The following is a 25,054-nucleotide window of genomic DNA, read 5'->3' as shown; positions in this document are numbered from 1 at the left end:
AGTAATACCCAAGGCCGCAACTAGATGCTTGGTCAGCCGGGGCAAGCATGCTCCCCAGATATTTTGACGCCCCTTTATGATGCTGAAGAAGAGGTTAGATGGTAAAATTTGTGCCCCCTCTGGCCTGGCACACCAGACCAGCCTGCTCCCCCTAGTTGTGGCCCTGGTAGTACCATTAGATTTGTTTTTTAAAATGCATATCATTGGCTTATATTTGCATTGCAAAGCCGGGCCTTTCACTTAAACAAAAGAGATTTACCGGGCCACAGGCTTCCAAATGTTTAGAACGACTGACCTATACTACGAAGGCTGCAACTAGATAGGTACTTGGTCAGCACGGGGCAAGCATTTGGGCACCTCCTTGTAATGTTGAATGATAGGTAAAGAGGGGAAATTCGCTCCTCCTCTGGCCCAGTACCCGTGGCAGCAGACCCACCTGCTCCCTTCTAGTTGCGGCTCGGAACAAGCAATAGTTTCAGGATGGATTCAAAACGCATACAACAAACATGAATTTTTCATTCTTCCTTTGTTGAATCATGGCCCTCACAAAGGTGGGGCTGACAGGGCTCCAGCCCTGGGGCCTGAGACAATGTGCATCATTTTTTTTGTTTTTTCACGTTATAAATTCACCATAATGGGCCTGCAAAAGATCCCAGCCTAGGGGCCCTGCTCTAGGATGTGAGGGCCTGTGTGTTCAATATATATTTGCGGAAACAATTACAAATTTATGCTTATAACAAATTTTTATTCGTGAATCTGGGAGTGCTCCGCTCTTTACAACAAACCGTTTTTCTGAGTCTGACACCATTTCATCATCAGTCAGACCTCGGTATAACGTCACACCTGAGGGCCGAATAAATATGACTTCATTAACAGGGTGATTTACCAACGAGTGAACGTTTTGCCAGTTAAGCTAACATTATAGGCGTGGCATTATAGGCGTGTTGACGTTAAGAGTGGTAGAAGTTATACCAAGGTTTTACTGTAAATCAGTTTCCCAACCTTTTCTGTCCCATCGCACCCTTCTTCAGAAATTGTTTTCTTCCATCGCCCCCCCCCCCAACGCAATCTAACCCATAGGATCCTATGTTATACCCGTAGCTTCTACCGCCCCCGGAACTTTCCATTGCCTCCAAGGGGGTGTTGACGCCCACATTGGGAATCACTGCTGTATATGAATGATTGATGAGAGGATGAGCCACATGGCTCTCCCATGAAGTAAGGTCCCACAGAGCTCCTGGCTGAAGTATCGGGAGGAATTTTTTTCCAGTTTCTTACCATATAAATTCACAACAGATTAGGGCGGATTGGGAAATCCTGCCCTGATACCCACAAAACATCTCAATCCAGAGCTTTGTTCGATGACGTGGAGGCCCATTGCTGAGAGATACTTTGCAGATAAATTATATTGAATGTACAGTATATTGTACTGTGAATTTTTATAGAGCTGTGATTCCGAATCTGTTTGTTGCAGCACTTCCTGGGTGCTACGGACAGGGCCGTAACTAAGAGCGTAGATTATTGCTGTCGAGTTGGGGGGGGGGGCTGAAACAAATGAAGTTTTACATCACCTCCCCAATGTAAAAATTGATGACTTTGACAGTTTCTCTTTCCCCTAAAACGCTGTAATCTCAAAATTGCAGCCCAGGGCAAAAAGTTTTTGTGGAAACATCACACCGCACGTTATTTTTCTGCAATCACTTGATGCAATACTGATATTCAAATAAAACTTAATTTCTTTTAAATTTATTTTTCCTGTTCCTTGGGCTGATGGAGCCATTTGAGGACCCTCCCAATAAACTTTGAGAGGGAACTGAGCCCCTCCCCCCCCAATAACTTCTGAAAAACAATGCAATGCAACTTCCATGGCTCCCACACGGGTTGACATGGTCCCACATAGGGCTGACAGGGCCCGGGATAATTATAATTTTTGATTTTTCATGCTATAAATTCACTATAGAAGGAAATAGGGAAAAAGTAAAGCCAGTGAAAAATCTGGTTCGGGGGAGGCCCGACAAATATTCCAGCCTAGGGGCCCTGCACCAAAATGTGGGGGCCATGGCACCCTCTCTCTCTCCTGCATACGCGCTTGAGTCCCATATATTTGGGACGACCAGCAACTTTCCGCCTCCTTCAATATTTTCTTCATGTGGGTGCCTCTGCATGCCCCCCCCCCATTGGTGGGGCTGACAGTGTCCAAGCTCGGGAGGATTGTCATTTTTTTTACTTTTTAATTTACTATGTAGGGGCCCATGAGAACCAGTCTGGCTAGGGGCCCGCCGAAGATCCCAGCCTTGGCACCCTGCTACAGAATGTGAGCGCCATGCCACGGCGTATTGCGATTAAACTCTTTATGGGGACAATACATCCAAATGAATTTTATTAATCAATTAAATTATTTTTGCGGTGAATAAATACTCAAGAGCACATTTTTTTTGGTGGTACTAACAACGCGATTCAGAAAAGATGCGAACAGCAACAGAAATTTTAGGGCATGTGATAATGTTACCTCTCGATATAACACAATAATCCCTCTACAACGATATTTTTTCTTGGTCCGCAATCGTTATATCGAAGTTTCACTGCATTTATTTTTTATTATTTTTTATTTTTTTAACTACAGTTTCATTCAGTTATTTTTTATTTGTCTCGGTGCTATTAGTTATATGGTATTTTGTCAAAAATGTTTCGGCCCGGGCTCCTGAACTCGATAAGTAAAATATGGTTCTCGGAGTGTACTTGTTTCGGTTTCGATCATTTTATCGGTCTATTTTTAACCTTTCTTTTACTCCTGCTGCATCGTCTGGAAGCCTTTTCCCCAAGGGTCACGTTCAAACAAAAGAAGAGATGCTTCTGAGCGGGAAAAAGAAAGGACCAAAGCGTCTCCAGATGCCATCCAGAAATGCATGCCTTTGGGGCAGCTACAATTGGCACTGAGGGAGAACTTTTTTTTTTGGGAGGCAATTGTTTAATAATAAAAATTGTTTTTCCGAGCCAAATATGGGAAACGTAACCACGTGAATCTTTTATTTTTTTTTGGGGGGGGGGGAGCTGAGCCGGTCCTTCAAAATTATTGGAGGGACTTGGGCCCGTGGGTCGGATACAAGTTTACGCCTATGGCTCCTTGGACCTTTGAAGACCAGACACATCCCGCTTCACAACTCAGAGAGATATCGAAGCGTTCCCGGAGGACGGGTGTGTGTGTGTGATGGAATTTTTTTCATATAATCAACACTAGAGAACGGCGGATCATAATATACAATAAAAAATCAACTATAAAATCAACATAATCTTCTGAAGTTCTTGAGTCAAGGTTCTTGGTTCTGGTCGAGAGGCTCCTAAATCTTTCAAAAATTATCATTTATTTTTTATTCCCTTTTTTTTTTAATCAATATTATAATTCACTTGTTGTTTATTTGATTCCATGTTCTACTCCCACCCCCAGTCAAATTTTGTTGTAAATAAGCTCGAAAAATGTTTCGGCATCAGCCCTCAAGATCAGGGCCGTCTTAAGAGTATCATGGGCCCCCGGGCCAAGTGGTTTTTCGGAGGCCCTATCTGGTAAATCCTAGAAAATTTCAACTGGATTTCATTTTTGTGAGGACCCTCTTCTCTTGAGGCCCCCGGGCCGTGCCCGGGTGGTCCCATGCGTTAAGACGGCACTGTTCAAGATCTGTTATGAATGGACATTTAGAATGTGCTGTTTTTCCTGATATTTTTCACGAAAACATTGCGGGGGGCTAAAGGTTATTGGTTCTCCTGTATATATACAGGACTCAAGCGTGTACGAAGGAGAGGGAGGATGCATTGCAATGGTTTTTCAGTAATTACTGATGGAGGGCGCAGTTCCCTAACAAAATCTATTGATGGGGGGGGGGGGGGCTCAAATGGGCCTCAACCTCTTGGTTCTGGCACCTATTCTTCATAGAGTGTATTTTTTTATTTCGGTTTCAATATCATAGCTCTCCAATTTTCAACTCGGTCCCCCCCCCCCATGCATCTTTGGACTTTTTTTTCGTGTTAGCGCCATCCCCCCCCCCCCGGTCGCAGTGAACAAAAGAAGAGACTCAGTTTTTGTCAGGCAAACAAGAAAGACATTTAATATTTGAAATGGTATTTTATTGAATTATTGAAATGTAATTAAAATGTAATTTTAATTTGAAAAATTCAAATTCTATTGAAATGTTCTTTGCGGTCAGCTGGGAAGGGTGCAACAACCTCCAGTCATGGAAAGAACCCCCTTTCTTTTTTTTCTTCCTGCCCACTGTACCAACACCCTCCGTATCGAAAGCCCTCCAAAGAAAATAACCCCGCCCTTCTTTAAGGACTGTCGGCTGAACTTTTGTCTTTTTTCCAACACCTTCAGTAATCTGAAATGAGTGCTGCTTTGCTTCGCTGGACGTCCATTCCCCCTCCCATCTCTACTGGTGACAATAGGACTATTTGGAAAGTCTGCATACTATAAATAGGAAGGTTAGACAATCATTTATTTTTTTTAATTCAACGTCAGTCTGTGTGGAAAAAACACAAAAAATAAACAATATGGTTTAATAATTATATATTATTTACAATAGAAATGACACATGGCACTATCACACATTTACGAAACGTGAATTTTAAAAAGAAAATTTTTTTCCATCCCCTCTTTCTATACATACTACAAAATTCGCCGCCCTGGGCTATAGCCCGCTTAGCCCCCCTGTAAATGCACTACTAGATGTGAGACGTGTTTTTGGATGGCCTTGATGAGGAAGAGGAAGGAATGACTGCATTAATCGTTGCAGTAAATTGTTATTTATGCCAGATGGCAGCATGAACACGAAACAAGTGCAACTTGACAACATAAATACGTTAGGGCCAAGCATACACTCCATTAACACACATTCCGGCACGTGCCGCTTCGTTAAAAATTCTGTAGTGGAATGTGTATGAGGTGTACGTTCGATAAGTAGTAGTAGTAGTAAAGTGTTCGGGAAGAATGTGCGTGAGTTTCACAAGGGGCCGCCTTTACCATACATGGGGCCCGTCTGGAAAATAATAGCTGGGATCCCTTAGTCCCGATTTTTTTTCCTGTGAGAGAGAGAGGAATCGAAAATTCGAAAGAAATGCAAGAAAATTGTTTTCAGAATTGGTGAAAATATAGAATATTAGAAATATAGTGAAACCTCTCTCTACAGCGTTACTCGATACAATGATATTTTTTAAGTCTTGCTCAGAAATTTCTATATTTGAATGTTAAACTGCTGCCTTTCAATATTTTAATAATTCCTCTACAGCAGATTCCCAACGTGGGCGTTAACGCCTTCTGGGAGGCGATCAGGGCCAGATTAAAACGTCTCAAGGTCCCAAGCACTTGAATGGTTTTGGTGCCTCCTAAAAGTATATATTACTTATTTACTCGATATCGAATCTATAAAGAAAAAAAAACAAAATTTTAAATTAAATTTTATGTTTTAGAAGTAACTAATCTAGGGCTGAATTATGATTTGAATACTTATGAGCGGACATAAAAAAAAGGGAGGAAGGAGGAGAGACGTTCAACTTGCAAATCATTGAAAATATCTTTTGGATCATTTTTTGTTTATTTTGGAACATCTTCGAAAGTTTTTGGATATTTTCTTTCGCATTTCCCAAAAAGACACCTTAAATTTTTAGACTTTTTTTCAAAACACATTAAAAAAAATTTAAAGATATTTTCTTTCATCGACTGCTTGTTAGGATTTCACAAAGTGGCTTCGAACGCAACCACTAAATCTTGGCATGGCCGATATTACATTATTTTGGTGAACCATAATCTCACTGGGTACTTGTTCTTTCAGATGCATTTTCGAGTTGCAATCTGTTACTATTTCTTTTACTTCTACGGTAGATCGAACTAAAGCGTTTTCATACCTATATTCTAGGAGTTCTAGATCGAACTGCAAAAGGGTGGCTCTAGGCCAGTGGTTCTCAACCGCCGGGCCCTAACACTAGTCACACCAGGCCATGATTGATTCGCAGTTTCATTTTCCTATTAATTAATTCTTTTTTTTTGTTTTTATGCAAAATTTCAAGCTATGAGCATACTGGACTAGTGATTTGCAGAGAAACCCATAAGTTTTTTAAATATGATCCACATGCCCTCCCAAGAGATCCATAAGAACTGACCAGGAAATTTGTTAGTGTTAGTAGACATCGAAAAACTGGGATTCGAAGCCAGACTTGCACAATCAGAGGCTAACTCCATGACCCGCACATGGGGAGGGGGGCTGACAGGGCTCCAGCCCTGGGGCCCGGGAGTCAGGGGGGCCCGTGGAAAGATCTTTTTGATTTTTTTCCCTTCAGATATGTCCCATAGGAAAATAGACAGGACTCTTTAATATCAATCATATCAATTTGTACTCGTATGGACGGATATCTTGAACTACGTACCTTAGATCTCATTGAAATTTTTTTTAACTATAGACATGTAAATGAAATGAAAAGAACATTGTACAAGGCCACCCCCCCCCCCCCCGGCTCTCATGGCAGTCGTTCTCCTAGGAAGGAAGAAAAGACATTGTGATGGTCATGGCTACTGAGACGTCAAGGACACCAGCATTTTGTGTGTCCTCAGGACTATGGCCACTAGAATAAGGGAGGCCAATAGAATAATCCTTATCTCTAGTCGTCGAGCGTGTGTAGGGACCTACAGGGCTACCGCACGACCCCTACTGTTTCAGTTCGTAGAAGGCCATAATGTCTCGATAGAATGAAAATTGGAGTAAACAGACGTCGTATTCCACAGTGAAATTGCCTCTGGGTGCCGATAAAGCACATGAACCCCCCCTCCCAACAACCTGTAACAGGGGCCCCTAGACTGTGCTCTTCAGCGGACCCCCCTCTATAGTGAACTAATAGTGTAGAAAAAAGACAAAAAATGACAAGAATGGCCTGAAGCTCCGCTAGCCCCACTCTCGTGGGCGGGTTACAATACTGAGACAGCTTTGCTGCAAGCTTTTGTATACAGTGGATCCCGCATTACTTTTTCCTCCTTGGGTCCTGCGACTCTCTGGTGCCAACTCTTATTACTGATACTCATCTAGATTTCTCGTTTAAAGCGTTTTCCCGCAAAAAGTATTGTACGGAATGGCTGTAATGACGTGTGTACTGAATCACGTGATTTCCCTCACGGTCCCTCTAGTAACCCCCTCCCTCTCCCAGTCCAAACAAATCAAGGGGTTTTTTCCTTGCTTCTGAAAAAAAAGGCTACATTCCACATCGGCCTTTTTTATTCGCTGTATTGTCTTGAGTGAGGACACATCTCCCCTCAAAACTTCTATTCACAGACGATATTGTTGAACAGAAAAATATTTACGGTTCGCGTCTGCAAAAATACAGTTGTTCGAAATCTTTTAGTAAAATAGTTGAACGAGTTTGCGTACATAAAGGATTGATTTTTTTCCCACGTGGATGAATCCTAGCCCAAAAGAACGGTAAGCAAAGCTAAAAATTTGAATTTTTGTTAAATTTTTATTTTGAGCATTAACAGTTAACTATAATAAATCTATGTCAGAAGAGTTTGGCCCTGCATCGAGGCCAGTTGCGATGTTTGTTGAATTGTGTTTCATAAAGTTTAAAAACGATTATTTTTAATAGGGCATATCTACAAATTACAGAGTAACCTCGTTCATACGTCACTAAGTTATACAACTTTCATGTTTATACGACGTTTAACTGTGGTAGCAATTGGTAACAATACATTTTAAACAACAATACAACAAATACATTTTAATGTTAAAATATTTCATTCATTTATTTAACGTAAAACCTCAATTATTCGACGTTTTCACTTCGGCTAAAACTCGGAAACTTTTGAAAAAAGTAATTTATATCCATCAAATGCGCACAAAATTTTTGTATGCAGTGAAAAAGCGTTGCTGTAACAGTTCTAGCACTGCAAAAAACATAAATTTTAGGGTGATTGCTGACGTATACGAAAATTGCCAGTGAGATGGCTGATGACCATTTACAATACAATACGAATACAACGCCACAACAGGCAAATTGCCCAACGAGGTGACTGACTTAAGAACATCATGGATCCCCGAGCCATTTTTTGGAGGCCCTACCTACTACTGCTACACCACACATGCCCACCCCCCCGCGAAAACCCCCAACGAATCGGTACATGCGGGAATGTGCGTGTACGTGTAGTGAAACCTGACGTGAAGATTTTTTGTTTATCTGTAATGCTTGAAGTGTTATGATTGAATGATTTATCGTTGTAGGACTGTTGCTCTCTGTGGCGAGACTTTTTAACGGGGAGATCGGCTCGCATTTGCGCCTTGAAGTTGGGAACCACAGAAAACCAACTTCAGCCGACCACCACTGTGGGGTTCGAACCCGGATCCTCGCATCGCGAGTCCGTCACTATAACCACTCGACCACCACAGTGGCGAGCAGAGCTCAGAGTGGACACTTAGGTGATTTGTTTATTGCCTCTTTCTGAGAATACGCAGATGTGGAGAGTCCCGAAGAAATGGGTTTCAATTGTTTTGACAGCCATATGACCTTTCACAATTTTTTTTCTCCCTATGTTTTCAACGTTATCCCGAGAGGGTGACAAAGTCTGCTGTAAGCATTTGGGGGGGGGGGGGTACAGGTCTGCCGAAAATAGGTACACATGCACAGCAAGTTCTTTCGATCATTTCTTGTAGAACTTTCTTTCGATGTGGTGCTTTGCTTGCTGACAGGGCCGTCTTAAGAGCATCATGGGCCAATTGATCATCCGGGCCAATTGATTTTTCTGAGGCCCAACCTAGAGAATTCTCGAAAATTTCAATTACTTCCCATTTTTGTGAGGGTCCCCCCTCCTCTTGAGGCCCCCGGGCCGTGCTAGGGTGGGTCCATGCGTTCAGACGGCACTGCTTGTTGACTGTGTCAAATTCGTCGTTCGTAATGCCGGAAAAACAAAAAACGCTCTCTCTAAAAAAACTGGAAATTTTGGACGAATTCAACAAGAATTTTAAATTGATAATGAAAGTTCATTTTGCAAACAGGCCTGTCATTTAGGGGGGGGCAACGGTTCCCCCCCCCCGCTTTTGAAAATACACTAAAAATGGTATATATATACACATACATTGAGTACATGTGTTTTGCCCCCCCCCTTGGGAGAATTTTGCCCCCCCCCCCCGGAAAAAGTTGAAATAACGGCCCTGCTTGCAAACCAGTTGAATATGTTCGTTTCAACTTTTTGAAACGATTATAAAGTAGAGAAACAACCGAAGAGCAAGCTCCTGATTGAAAATCATCTACTGCCAAAAAAAAAAAGTCCAAGATGGGGAAATTTTTGCAGGTCGAGAAGATTTTGTTGCAATTTTGTACTCAATGTCGTGTCCCAAAGGTAATGTTGTGCCAAATTTTATTTCTTTAAATGATTTGAAATGTAATTTAATTTCCTCTCAAGTATGAAATATTTTTTTAGAACAGAATTCGAATGCAATTAAACACATAAAATTTTATAACATTTTATATGTATGAGAGGGGGGGATAATTTTTTAAAAAGGCTGTTATATTCACTTTGACTTACACATAAAACGTGTTTTATAAAACGTTTTGACTCGGCCTCTTGAACGTCGTATAAACGACTGTAACAGAATTGTAAAGTTGCCCAGTTCAATAGATGAAGTGAACATAAATATTTGAATTATTTCAGTTCTCTCACACAATTTTTCAGGGCGGTGCTTCAACCAAGGCCAATGAAAATAGTTTTCAGTATTATTACTTTAACTCTTTAATTTACTAAATTTATTTATTCTTTTTGCACGCCTGTAGTGAATCGCAAGGGCGTAGCCGGGGGGGGGGGACTTGGGGGTCTGGTCCCGTCCCCCCGAAATGTGAGAAAATGACCGAAAAAAGGGAAAAAGATGGCCAAATCCATTGTTCTGTCACTTTGGTCCCCCCCCCCCCCGAAATGAAAGTGGTCCCCCCCCGAACGAAATTTCTGGCTATGCCCCTGGTGAATCGCCTGGCATAACGGAATCGCTTCGTTTTATCAAAAAACTCATTGCATGGAATAACTTCACGTTAGAGCAGGGCGTCTCAAACTTTTTCCACCTGAGGCGCCCTTTTCCCCTATTCAATGCTTATCCGCGAGCTCCACCGGCAAGAAGAATATTTTCGAAAACCTCACACCATGACAAAGGTTGGAGGCGCACAGTTTGAGAACCCGTGCGTTATAGGAATAATCTTTGATGTTCTAAATTGAAGTCAAACGTTTGGATAGAAATTTTGTTTTGTGTAAAACACGTTTCAAACTGGTTTGTCATGTGTAGAGATTCTACAGTAGTTTCATTTGGTGTAGTATGAGTATACTTGCTTCCTTGGTGAACAACGAAACTATAGAGATATGGTGGATATCTTACCTGAGAGAAACTAAGGATAAATTTGATACTGTGCTATATATAATTGATTTTCTGTCTGTGTGTATGTTCTCAATACAAATCCACAATTTTAGATCGATCGTCACCAAAATTTGGATATATACCAAACAGGGCCGGGATTGAACGATAGGCTACTTTAAAAGTTCGTCAGAGAAGGGCGAGTGCCCCAAATGGGCAAAAAAACTGTCGGGCATGGTTTTTGGGCCTCAACAATCACTTTCCGAACGTTTACATTGGTTACCGTGGTTCCCTAGCAATGCGTTTCAGACGTGTTAATGCCTTTACAATGGCTTACCACTTCTTCAACGCTGTCAATATATGCATAATATTTATGCCATTATAATGGTTTGCCACATTTTCAATTCTCCCAGTAATGAAGTTTTTTGAATGACGTCATAATCATTATCAGCATCGCTTTGAGGGTTAAGAAAAGGGTGATCCTCATAGAAATCAGTGTTAAAATTGCCGATTTTACTGTAGAAATGCGGAAATTTAGTGGGGCTTTCCACTACATCAATAATTTTAAAAAAGTGTATTGAATTCTCAATTTTTGAAATATTGAGTTCGCTTAGAGATACGAAGTCCAGAAAATTAAATACGAAGTGATTAGACGGACCTACGTTTGAGTTGGATATTCATGCAATAACATTGATTTTAACTTTCCATTTATATCTTCTCAAGCATGAAAATTAATGTTTCAATATTCAACTGCATAAATTCATATAGTTTATAGGTTGTTTTTAAATTAATTATGGGCCCATAAAGTGCATCGAAGAAATTCCACAGCTTTAACTAAGCATTTTTGGAAGCTGTTTAGGCAGATGGATAACTTGAAGTTCAAATTCTACGTTTCTTTAAATCTAGATTTGTTTATTTCATGAGTCGCGCTGGAAGTTGCCATATTGGTTAACTTGGATACAGTTTGTATGTCCCTCAAAGAAAGAGGGAGATATCACGTGATCCAAAAAGCCTTATTGAAGAAAACCCGGGCAACGCCGGGTAATATAGCTAGTATCTATATATAATTGATTTTCTGTCAGTGTGTATGTTCTCTATACAAATCGACAATTTTAGATCGATCGTCGCCAAAATTTGGATATATACCAAACAGGGCCCGGATTGAACGATAGGCTACTTCAAAAGTTCGTCAGAGAAGGGCAGATACCCGAAATGGACGAAAAATCGTCGGGCAACAATGGTTTCTGGGGCTCAACAATCACTTTCGGAATGTTTACTTTGATTACCGTGGTTCCCTAGTAATGCGTTTTACACGTGCCTTTACAATAGCTTGTCACTTCTTTAATCCTGGCAGTATTATATATTTATTCCTTTATAATGGTCTGTCACTTTTCCAATCCTCCCAATAAATGAAGAAAACACGGACAGCGCCGTGTATTGTAGCTAGTATTATGCATGATAAAACTGCAGTGAAATCTCGATATAACAACATTCTGCGGACGAAGAAAAATACCATAATAGAGGTATTATCACTTTGACATTGAACACTAGCCATCAGGGTCGCAACTAAGTGCTTGATCAGCTGAGGTAAGCACATATTTTGACATCCCCCCCCCCCCTGTAATTTTGAAGAGGCGGCTATAAAAGGTGAATTTTGCGCACTCTCCTGGTCCTGGGCAAGATACCTGCTTGTCCCCCCTCCCCAGTTGGGGCCCTGCCGACCATGGATCACGATCACCATTGGTGTATGCATAGGGGGTTTAGGGTTCTAACCCCCCCCCCTCCCACCCAGAGCTGAGATTATAGGGAAAATTATTATAAAATTATTGCAGGAAAAAAGAAAGTAACCCCCCACCCTCGTGAAAATGGCAATACGTCTATGGCAATCGCAAGTTTCTATGGGAACATCATATCGCCTAACCAATTCGTTCTTTTAACTGGCCCATAGGGGAGCTCTATTGTATTGCGTAAAATTATATACAAATCACATAATCATATCTCGAAATGTGATAATATTTATCACACACACACACAATTATATTTTATTATTTAGTTTAAATAGACAGTGAAACCTCTATATAACAATATCCTACGGACCAAAAAAAAAATATTGTGGTAGAGGGATTAAAGAGGTAACATTATCCTCACGTGTGATCAAATTTATGCTATTGTCATTTTTTCTATATAGGCATTGTTAATATTATCGGAAAATGCGCTTTTATGTATTTATTCGTTACAAAAAATTGTAATTGATTAGTTTATTTATAAAATTCACTTAGATGTGTATTGTCCCTGTACAGAAGCTTACAGCATAGTGCTTTTGTGTCGTACACATAGTGCAGCAATACAAATAACGTTAGCTTTCGGTGATCATTTAGTGCAAAATATTGATGTCATCAGACGTCTTCAAAAGAACGAGAACAAGTGGCGAAGTTAAAATTAAATTCAAAACGATTTTGAACAAAATATAAAAAATATTGTTGTAGCGATTTCAAAATTCTCCTAAAAATATCGGGTTATAGAGGCGTTTATCATAGTAGATGATGTCGTTGTACTGAGAGTTTAACATTAAGCCAGGCAATTCCAAACACGATTTGAAAAAAATATCATTGTACATGTATTTATATTATCTATTATCGTTGTAGCAATGTTTTGCTGCATATACAAATGCCATATCGCATGCAGGATTTTCTCATGGGGGGGGGGGGGCATTCAACATTTTTTTCTTCCCGAAAGGAGTTTCTTTCTTTTTTTTTACTGAAAAAATACACTATAATCTTTTCTCAAGGGAGGTGCACAAAATTTTTCGGGGGGGGGCGCAAAAAATCATGGCCTGGGGGCCCTAAATGGCTAACTCCCTAACCACTGGACTGCCAGGTGACAATTTTTGACGCATTTCATCTGTCTGGGAACACAGCAACGAACGAGTTTTTGGGGTTATTTTACTGGTGGGACTTACACGCCAGAGAGGCTCCGAAACTGTCTCGCACGGGTAATAATATAATTGACTATAAGATAAAACTCCTGAAACCATGCAGTTGACCCGATAATGACTCAAAGATTTCAGCAATTTTAAGTTCACGTCCTTATTCTATAGAACTTGGCTTTCTCTTAAATTTGTCATTTTTGTATTGATTTAGTATTTATCATGTTGGTTGAGAATGACAACCCCAGTAGCAAATCTATATAGAACGACGTAGAGATTTCAATACCGTTCGACGTCGGATCTCTACGTCGAACTATATCTGACTCGGTATCGTTCGACGTAAAAATGCCATACATTTATCGACATAGAGAATCCGACTTCAAACTATATCTGACTAGAACTCCTTAATACACAGGCTGGCGCATGCGCCATTTTGGCCCTTGGTAGCGCGCTGCTCAATGTTATCTTACCGTAGGATCCTTTAGGACGTCTTCCTTTTTATTAATATTATTAGCGTTTTTGAATCATTTTTGTCAATTTTTTTTCGAAATTACTGCAAAAATTCCGTGATTTTCGGCTCCAGAATGTTAAAATTCGGATAAAAAAGGGATTTCTAGAGTTTTATAAGGACAAATGCAAGAATCGTGAACTGTGCATTAGAGCGCCAAGTTCCTCACGGAAACGGAGCTTCCCTATGCGAAGTAAGTGAAATATAATTATTTTTTGAATTAAAATTTTTTACAATCATATTTATGATACATATTTGTGATAATGTTAAATTTTAGAACTAAATGATATTAATGAAAGTTAAAAAAATCAGTGGAAAATAGCAGACGATATTTGGTGCCATAATTTTGTGTTGTGTGTAGCATAAGAATTACTGTGATTTTAATATGCGCAATAATTTTCTGGTTTTTCCATTCCGTGAAATTTTGGAGAAATAATGCGTAAATAGAGGATTTTTAACGAACAGAACTAGTTGAATCCTGAATTTATTGTAAGTTCATCTTGAAACATTTCTGATTGCTTACGATTTTGATTCCTAGTTTGGCAAGTTATCGCTGCTTAGTAACGACCTATCGCTGTTTCAGAGAAGTTATTTTATTATGCGTTTAAAGCAAATGACATGTTTGAATCGTAAATAGTTTATAAATTTTGAGATTTTTAATTAATAAAACAAGTCGAAATCGAATTAATTGGACGTCAGTCCCGCAATCTTGCTTGATCACTCAAGTGAGCTTTTCCGATTTGGCGACTTATCGCTTGTACATTGAGAGTATTCCGTGGAATTAAAAATAAATGTAATAGTAAAAAACTTTTTCAGTTTATTTCCATTTCTGTCCGTATTATTTTTTTTTTACAATAAGCAACAAAATTATGTGTTTGTTAGTAATTGTTAGTGTTACAGTACTGAGCAAATTTAAGGGACCATTTATCAAAGATATTTCAAGGGGCTCTATATATAGCCAAATTAAGTACAGTGGAGCCTCAATATGAGATATGATTTTCAGGTCATTGTTATCAGTCATTATCTCCCAAGCATTAGTCCAGGAAAATGAATTAAAAGCCCCCCCCCCCGTCAATGTTAGATAGGGTTTTTCACCACAACTTTATTTTTAACTTCTTTTTCACATATTTTTATAGATGTACAAAATGTTTCAAAGCTTATTCATTCTACTCTTAATCTTCACTTCGAGACAATGCCATAATTTGGGAAGGGTTAAAGTTTATGCTGCTTTTTTTTTGTTTTTTTTTTGTGGTGGTGATGGTGCAAAGGTGCTTATATCACTTGTTAGATTACAGGTAAATATATGCTGTTTAATGTGTATTTACGTTGTTAGTGTTCAATTGAAATTCAAATGCTTTATTCTGAAACAGCTTCAGACAATTTCTTATCACTTTTACTTAAAATAATCATTTGAAAATAACTATTAAAACTTGTATAAGTGTCCATTGTTCAGAGATAAATTACTGAAATTTTTATTCCAAAGAACTGGCGCAGAGATATTTTTTGCATTTAAAAGAGGCGTCTCTTAAAAGGAGGTTTGGCTGTATTTCAGTTGACAAAGAGCTGTACAATAGGAAACAATTAGAAATATATGTCATAGAATTTACTATATAGTCTACTGTATATTTATTCGTACATGTTAAGCGATATGAACTTTTTTTGTTTGACATTGTTTTTTTTATCTTGATTTAAAACAGTCATTTTTTTAATTCATTTTTTAAAATCAGGTGCATTTTAAAGAAAGCCTATTTCAGCTCACAAAAGGCAAGAATGGCTGGAAGAATTTGAAGCAAACTGCTGTGTCCCATAGTTCCAGGTTCCCAATCCTCCAAAACCTCTCACTCCTCAACAGAAAAAGAATATAGGCCTTCCCAAAATTTCTGAACAGACAGAAAGACATGACCACTGACAGCCCAGAGAGACCATCTTGGGATGATTTACGCTCTTTCTCAAAGGAAAAAGTCCTGATCAATGATTTGGTATGTAATGTGTTCGAATAATCTTATTTTCTCTATTCTCTTTATTATAAAGCCAGATAATGAACAATTAACTGTTTCGTTTAGTGTGGTTCATATCCTCAAGGGGGACACAGGATTTCATGCAAGGCATATGCAGTGATTACTCTGCTAAATTATTTAGAATTAGTTAAATTAATGATAATGTTTTAAAATGTGCATCATATGTTTAGCTTGTATCATTATCTTGCATGGAAAATGCTTTTAAATTTTTCATACACACTGAGTTTTGAAGCAAAAAACTTGCACGTTAAATTTTGCCTCTGCAAAAACATAGTTGTTTTGCATGCATGATTAAATGAGTAATTTTTATTTAGATCTATGGCTTGTGCTTCCTTCCAAAGGATATGAATGTGGAATTTCAATGAATTAGGAGTTCTAAGAAATTATGAAGAAAAGTATATATTTTTTTTTTTAAATTTTCAAATTTTTTGCAATATTCAAAATTTTTAATTTCCTGTGAATCTCAAAGATTCTAGTTCCTTCTATAGCCCTAAGTTAGTTTAGTAAGTGTAGAAAATTTCATAATAATTGGTCTAACCATTTTTGTGTAATCGTGTGCGCAATTGTAAAAATTGACATTTCGCGAAAAGGCATTCAAAGATTGTGAATTATGAATTTTGATGAAATTATTTTTTCCTCAAAACCATAGATACACGAAAATAACCTCAATATTCAAAAATATTATTAGTTTTTAATATTGCCAGCAGGACCACCATTTCAACTTTTTCCAGGGGGGGGGACAAAGAGCATGTATTAAAGGTACGCATGTGTATATATATATATATATACCATTTGTAGTGTACTTTCAAAAGCCAGGGGCGCAACGGCCCCCCCCCCTAAATGATGAGCCTGATTGCCAGCATGTTTGCTTTCTTTAATTTATCATTTTAGTGCTTAGCGAAGCCTGCAGTTTCAAATGCTCAACACAAAGAAAGTTAAAAAAAGCCACAGATTTGAGAAATAATGAAGCAAAAATTCACTTAATTTATTCTGCAGTCTGTATTTTACATTTAATATGTTCTGTGAATAAAGTTTGAGGGGAATTAGAAACTGATATAAGAAAGCTGACAAAAAAAAGAAAGTTAACTGGCATTGTAATCGTTGATTTGTTAATTTTTGACTTTGTGGTTAAAAAGTGACATTTTAATAGTGACATTTTGGTATATCATGGTAAGTGTAGTACAAAAAATATGAATACAATTATTTCAGAAAATAAGCATTACGGTGTCCAATGTGTGCAAGAGATTTAGAAAGCATGAAAGCGTTTTCGACAACTGTCAGCAAAAAATCTTGTTATACAGACGTACAAGCACATAACACATTATTATGATGGCAGGAAAAATGTGAAAATCAGGTTTCTCTCATTCATTGGTGGACACTTATTTCTGATGTCCATTACCACAACATCAGAACACGTGAATTTTCACAACTGATCACACATAATAATACTTCATGTAAATATGTATTATGAAATTTTCCCCGTTTCATGAAAATGGTTTTTATATTCATTGTCCAAATTGTAATCACACTAATGACGTTCACTGAAAATATGAACTGTTGCATGTGCACAAATTCAATCTTTCTTGTATGCTCAATATATTCCCATTGTTATGTTTTTCTTTACCATCGCACAACCTAGATTACGTTAAAAGAAAACTCTATTCATGCCACTTATTTCTATTTCTATTGTAATTAATTGAAGGATAATTTCACTGAACAAGAAACAAATAATTACTTAGGAAAATATAATTGAAATAATAAACTGGTAATGTAACTAAGCTACTCAATCTAGGTACTGAAGTTATGAAATAGGCTCCCCACGTTAGTGAGTGCGCAGGTGTAACTATTTATCACTCTATCAACATCATTTCACACATTCATTCCTCTGAATACGAGAAATTCGAGAAGTTTGAAAGATTCTAAAACTAAGTGAAATTTATCTGAACATCTTTACATAAATATGTCTTTTTCGTACCTTTTTTGGTATCTTAAATATTTGTCTTTTTCAGCTTTTAGTCACCTGTAATTTATATATTCTTTTAAATTTTTGGATGCATAATGGTAAAATTCTGGAAATAGTTTGCTATACATATCGACATCTATCTATTGTACACAATGAATTACTGTGTGGTGTCAGAAAAAATTACATTATGCACTTACACTAATAATGTTATAGAGCCTCAGTGTCTTTATATTTTTAAGAAAAGTTCGTGTTTCATTTTTGCTCGTCATTGCTTATTTGTTTACTTTTTAGATGAGGAGAGAAAGCTTGGTTTGTAGGATACTAGCTACATACAAATATATTTATTAAAAGGAATCAATGTGTGTATTTTATTGGTGATTATTTATCCTAATGTTGTGATGCTTTTATACATTTATTAGAATTTTAAGATTGGCTTATTATTGGCCCAGGGCTGCAACTGGGGGGGGGGGGGCCATGTGGGTCTGGTGCCCCAGGCGCTGGACCAGACAGGGTGCAGAATTCATCCTTTAACTGTTTCTACATGCAAGAGGATACCAAAATTCTGGCTCGCCCGGGGGACAAGGTATTTTGTTGTGCCCCTGTATTGACCTATTACTGGGGTCACAGATAACGAAATATGGGTATTTACCATTTACGTGTGGACTATTTTTTGCCATAATTGTAATTTTCAATTTGCAGTTGTTGAGTTTTTATCTTGGCTCTCTTAAAGTATTGCTTTTGAATATATATATATATATTTTTTTCTTCTTCTCCAGATTAATTGCTGTTGGGTCACGCAGTTTCAAGAAAAGAACTATATTTCTATTATTTAAGCATATTTTTTTTTTGTAATTTCAAAGTTTACTGGTACTCTAAAGCAGCGTAGTAATTAATTACTTAGTGTAGAAAAATATGTGAAATTGTGAATATGATATTTGCAAAATCTTGCTTTCATCAGTTATGTACATTATGTTTGAATATTCTTTTAATAAATAAATTCATTCACTCATTGAGCTCGTCAATTTACATTATTGAACCTGTTGTGTGCTATTCAGAATTTGTAATTTACTGAAGAAAATTCTGATAAAATAAATGCTCCTAAAATATTTAAGAATTTTTTTACTAAATTTCCAATATCTAGAGGCAGTAGTTTATCAAATCCTTAACTTCACACAATCATTTAATATCCAGAAGAAATTTTCTTCATGTAATCTAAATTGACTATATATATTTTTGTATGCCACTTTTATCCTGAAATTAAGGATCGGGGTAAGGGATATATAGGAATATTTTATTTTCACTAAAAACCTGAAAAAAAGTTAATTTTTTTTTTGCTATATACTTTTGTGTTATTACAAGATTAATCACTTGATCGTAATCACACGAACTGTTACGAATTCAACCTATTGTTTACCAATAATTTCGTGAAACGTGGTTTATTTCCCGTAGTAAAAATCTGTTCCTTGAAATTCCTCATTTCTCCCACAAATTAAATTTTCCATACGTATTTGCCACCCATTTTTAGCAAGCGGGGAATTCTGTTTGTTAGGTTGCTATGCCAGATTAACCGACGCGATTGTTTTTTCCCTCTGTTTGGCGCTCATTTCCGAAGCGACGATTTCGTGCAGCAACCCTGTTGGAATTCGGCGAGGACCAGAATGCCTGATGGTTCCGCTCGTTTCGTCTTATATCTGACCCGACATCGTTTGACGTCGTTTACCGATATCGTTCCACGTAAAAATAGCATACATTTGCCTGTATAGTTCGACGTAGAGAATCCGACATCGAACTATACTTGACCCGATATCGTTCGACGTAAAAATGCCATACATTTGTTGTGATTTGTTTTATTAATGCGTGAGTCTAACCCGGACACAATCCGAGGAGCTCGTGACAAGTAGATCTGTTTACAATTTGCGAGAGTTAGTATGCAAATTGGTAGGCAGGAATTTTTAGCTGGTAGAGAGGGCCCCCTCAAAAAATCAGTTTGTCAAAGGGGCCCCATGATATGATGCTGTTAAAATAGCTCAAGCTAACTTTATAGAAATTGCACGAAATCTCATTCCAAAACCTCAGCATTAATGTGATGATCTCTAGTTTGCAATATTATCAGTTTTTCTGTATTTGTGCCATCCTTTTGACGAATATCTTCAACTATACAATCAATCAAAAATTTCAGGATTTTACTCCGGATGCTGGAAAAAAATTATACAAAAACGTTTTGGCAATTTTTTCGTGGTGCCCCGTTTCTCTTGATGTACGTGCTTATTTTGCTTAATGGTTAATCCGGGGGGGGGGGTGGAATGTTCCAAGGGGGGGGGGGCGGTAGAAGCTACGAGTATACATAGGATTCTATTGGTTAGATTGCATTGAGGGGCGATGGGAGAAACAATTTCTGAAGAAGGGGGCGATAGGACAAAAAAGATTGTGAAACTATGCTCTACAGCGATATTTTTCCCAGGACAGCAGAATATCGTTATATCGAGGTTTCACTGTTATTCCAGAACTGATGAAAATTTAGAATTCCAGAATTGATGAAAATTCAGAAATTATTTAAAAAAAAAAAAAAACAATTCCAGACATGGTGGAAATTCAGAATTATTTCTTTCTAAATGAAAATGCAGATTTCCAGAATTTATGAAAGAAACTATTGGTATACCGTAAAAGCGGGTCCCCAAAACGCAGGGCCCGGCGAGACCACACCTGCACCACACCCTTAAGGGCGGCTTTGATTCTCATAAATGCAGATCGACAGCTGTCTGGCGAGCAAACACCTTCTATGACAGAAAGCCTCCGCGCGAAGCTTTGACGTCACTGAAGTCGTCCATTTCACCTGTGGTCATAGGATATAGCAGGCCGACGTATACGAAATCTTCACCTTTTTTGCAGTACATCAAATGACTATAGTTGAAATGGAAGACTTCAGTGGCGTCATGAGCTTCGCACGGAGGTTTTCTACTATAGATTGTGTTGGTAGGTGGCTCCGTTCATAATCCGGACAGGTCAAAATCCCGACGGGTCGAATCGAAAAATGTAATTTCACCGTATAAGCCGCACTTCGCGCTTTTTGTCGAGATTTGCATTTCTCGCGGTGAGGGGCGTTGGGGTGCCGATAAGAATAATAAATTGCGATCAAATATTTGATCGCAATTTATTATTATTATATATTAATATTTATTATCTCGACAAAAAGCGCGAAGTGCGGCTTATACGGCGAAATTAAATTTTTAAATTTGACGGCGTCGGGATTATGACCTTGTTGGGATTTTGACTTGTCGGGACTATGACCTGTTGGTAGGGTCATACAACAGAGCATTTGACCGAACATGTTCGATAAGTTCCTCTTTCATCGTCGAAACGCGAACAAAAAACAAAATTGATCAAAACACGAACGAAGCAAAAAGAACGAGAAAAACAAATATGGCGTCTTCCAAGGTTGTTTGGTTTAAACCACGCTGATTTTAACCAAGTGGTTTTTCAAAAAAAACACATAAAGTGGGCTAAGTATAATTTTTTCCCCTGAAATGATAAAATATCGCATTGATCCATTATTAGCAAAAATGTTTAATTATTACCACATTTCCTATTATTAGGGTACATTTTGATGGTACATCTTTAAATGGTATAAGAATTAAGTATCTTAGTTGCTGAAAATTATATACAGTACCAAAATTTCTCATTCTTACAGCATTTTCCAACTTTGCGCTACATTCTGATGCTCTATCTTGAGCAAATTCATGAATGAGAATTGCATCACACATGTGGTGGTTGTGTTATTATCTTATAGGCTTCTTTCCCCTTCGCAAAGCAGCAACAGTAGAGACTTCACTGTCATGCTAAGGGCACGTGGCTTTATAATGTAAAAAGACCCCAGCTGCTTCTAAATGACAAGGATCAGTGTACTAATGGTTACATTACCTCACAGATATTTTCATTTTTTTCCCATAGGAAGCAGCAAATTTCGCACCGTATATCGCCAACAATATTGAATTATTACTTTTTTTACATATTTTCAACATTACCCCCAGTTAAGGCCCGTTTACACGACGCAAGCGCTTTAGTTGGTAACTTAATTTTTAGTTGCCAAGTACGATACAATGTATGCAGACGATAAGGGCCGTTTACACGGCTTTAGTTGACAAGTGCGCAAGTGCAGAAGTGATTTAGTTGGTAAGTCAGATAAGAACGGTTCTATTTTTTCCGGTTAAGTAGACGTATGCGCATGCGCTAGTGGGCGTGACCTGCCGCGCTGGAGGGGTCATTTTGCTCTCTCACGGAGGGGTTTATTTTGATCTCAAGCGTGAACCTGTTCATACTCCGTCGTCTCCTGAAGTTTCGCTAGAATTCCGCGGAAATATTGGATGGTGAAGTGGCCAGAGGACACAACCTTCAAGTTTGTTGAAAAATATCTTCGCCATGAATGTTTGTTGAACTATAGAAATGAAAATTACCTTAACAAACAAGCTAAAAATTATTCGATGTTGGAAAAAGCTATAGAATATTCTGTCGACGTGATGTCAGGAGTGGAAAAAAATTGAAGATTCAAAAATATTTATCGGGTGGGGAGGATTTATATATTAAAAACTGGAGGGGGGTTTCGAATATTTCTCTCGTCCAGAACGAATTTGCTGCCATCTGTTGTAAAAATACATGATCAAATATTTAACATAAAGATGTCATCTCTATAGATTAAATTAAAAAATAATAATGATTTCGGAAATTTGGAAATAATTTTTGTTTAATGAATTTTTATTATTTAATTTTTAACCCTTAGAATTTCCTACGAATGCCAAGAATCTTCTCCAGTATTTTCGGCTTTCATAATTCATATAATTTATCTCCTCTTCAACTTCGATTAAAATATCATATAATCGATATTTACAACTTGGACGAGAAATTGAGAAATCTTATATTTCTTCTCGATGACTTAAGTTTATAATATGTTGTGTATTCTTTTTTCCCCTGTGGCGTCATCTCTCGCCCCCCTTACGTGGGTGCGGAGGCGAAAAAAGGGGACAAGCGAAATGTTTCCCTTGCGTGACCTACTTCTTGCTCAGTGTGTTGCTCTCGTGCAAGTGAGAAAAAAGTTTCCCCTTTTTTATTGAATAAATTTATTTAAGTGAATAAATTTATATTCTTTAAAAAAAATATCATATGTGGCTGTGATCACAGTATTCGTAAGTTCTACCTGATCAACTTCATCCATCGTTACGAAAGCTATGAGCTTTAAAAAAAGCACCTCTCTGAATGCCAGATAAATAAAAAATTATTACTATTATACTCCCGCGCGTTGTGCGTCTGTCTCTCTCCGTGGATTTGAGTAGACTGAAGCGCGCATGCGCTAACTGCTCTCGCCTCCGTAAAAATTATCCAATGAGCATCTACTTGCCACTTATACGTGTGGACACTTTCAAGAAGAATCGGTAAGTTAAAATTAAGTTGCCCACTAAAGCGCTTGCCTCGTGTAAACGGGCCTTTAATCAAGGTTCTACTGTACAGCAGTAAAAGCTCGAAATTGGCCAGTTCGTGAAGTGGCCGGTGATCCCATGTCCAAATAATTTTCAGTTAGAAATTCCTTGGAATATGGACTGGGTCACCGTTTGTTTAGGATAAGTGATTTGTGCAAAATAATCAGCTATATACAGGGTGATTATAATAAAAGTTATGATTCCAAAACACAGGCCATTTTATAAGAAATTTGGACTGGTGGGGCACTAGGAAAAAAGGGCACTCGAAGCGGAATAAGTTCCAGTGTGTTCTTTCAAATGATATAGCAGGCGAAAATTTCACATTTTAATAAAAATATTAATTAATTATTTATTAATAAGTTTCTAATTACTAAAATATTGACTAATAAAGTTATTAATAATTAAACTCATTAATTAATTATAACTAAATTTTGCTAATGATTCAATTTTTTAAATTAATACTCTATTAATATTATTAATTAATCAAAATTATTACATTTATTTCATACTGATATCCAAAGTAAAAAAAAACTATTTTCATGATTCACCATCGGTAGCAAGTAGAACAGAACAAAAACTAGATTCAGTCACCGTGGCTATATAAGCTCCATGCCACAAGGAGTGTGGCCAGTTGAGTTATAAGTCCCATTGACTTGAATATTAATGATATGATATACTAGAGAAGAAAATGGAGCAAACATTGCATAACATGTGCAAAACAGGGAGGGCGGAGATGTAAAACTTAAAAATCATAGCAAGAAATCTAGCAGAAGTTTACAGGGCGTCCTGCAATCAAAAATTATGCACAATCGGGATAATGACACATTGTGCTGGCATTGATTCAAAACAATATTAAAAAAACAATGCATCCCCCCCTTTTGCGTACGCGATTGAGTCTCGTATATACGGGACGACCAGCAACTTTCAGCCCCCCCCCCACCCTCCCAATCTTTTTTCACATCGGTGCCTCTGCCCATGACGAGTGGTAAAAGTGCCGGCCCCCCCAACACACACACAGCTCTGAAGAATTAAATCTTTCAAGTAAAATATGGGAAGGGGAAATGTGACTATTTTCAAAATGCAACACAGCCCCATCTTAACCTATGGGCCCATGTGAGCATGACCCGGGGTTTCATATCCGTTAGTAGTGAGACCCGTACACGATGAGATCTGAGGGTACTATGATTTTTAAATGTATGTAAATATAAGTGAGCTGTAACTCCCAACTAAGTGTCGGACCCCAAAACATCACTTTGCCCGATGTTGAGACGATCATGCATAATCCCCCCCCCCCAAAAAAAATGAAGCTTACTAAACTCTAACCCAGGGTACGTAGGCGTGGACTCAGGGTGATGCATTGGGAAGATCTGTTTAGCTTGTAAGTTCACTGAATCACCCAGTTTTGCGCAGACCTATTTTTCCGATACAATTCGGTTCTTCGGGAAGGGATGGTCACCCACCTTCTGGTACCATGCCTGGCCCAAGGTTCCAGAGATCGATCTTATCTGATATATCTTATCTATAAAATTTTTGTTCATTATTAATTTAGTTTTTATTAAATTCAATTTAATTAGTGGAAAGTGTCTAGCTCTCTCACTATTGGATGAGGGTTGGGATTCCCCGACAAGACGAGAAGGACTAGAGGAAAATATTGTCCAAAAGGGACTGAAAGAAGGATGAAAGAGGGTTATTTTCGCCGTGACAGTGGCGAAAACTGGTAAAAACCAGGGTAAAACTGGCAAAAATTGGTTTCATGGAAAAACAATTTTGACTCAATGTGTATTATATGTAAATGAGACACAGAAATCAT

At 38.0% G+C, this 25,054-nt stretch overlaps 1 protein-coding gene across 3 annotated transcripts in view; it reads right to left on the bottom strand.

Moving 5' to 3' along the window:
• LOC149064558 (polycystin-2-like) overlaps window positions 1–25,054 on the bottom strand; it is a 150,370-nt gene that overhangs the window by 99,791 nt on the left and 25,525 nt on the right. Inside the window, exon 1 of one of the 3 annotated variants that reach the window (XM_089254703.1) lies at window positions 10,386–10,446. The exons of the other annotated variants lie outside the window; for them this stretch is intronic. The gene's annotated coding sequence lies outside the window, so the exon portion shown is untranslated. Of the gene's footprint in view, window positions 1–10,385; window positions 10,447–25,054 lie in introns of those variants that run through there. 3 annotated transcript variants of the gene reach the window in all.

The sequence above is a fragment of the Pholcus phalangioides genome, unplaced genomic scaffold, assembly GCF_987345545.1.
Source record: "Pholcus phalangioides strain wild (caught in Gottingen) unplaced genomic scaffold, Ppha-v1.0 ptg000042l_1, whole genome shotgun sequence".
In the NCBI taxonomy this organism is placed as follows: Eukaryota; Metazoa; Arthropoda; class Arachnida; order Araneae; family Pholcidae; genus Pholcus; species Pholcus phalangioides.
This window is presented reverse-complemented; position numbering and strand designations above follow the sequence as displayed.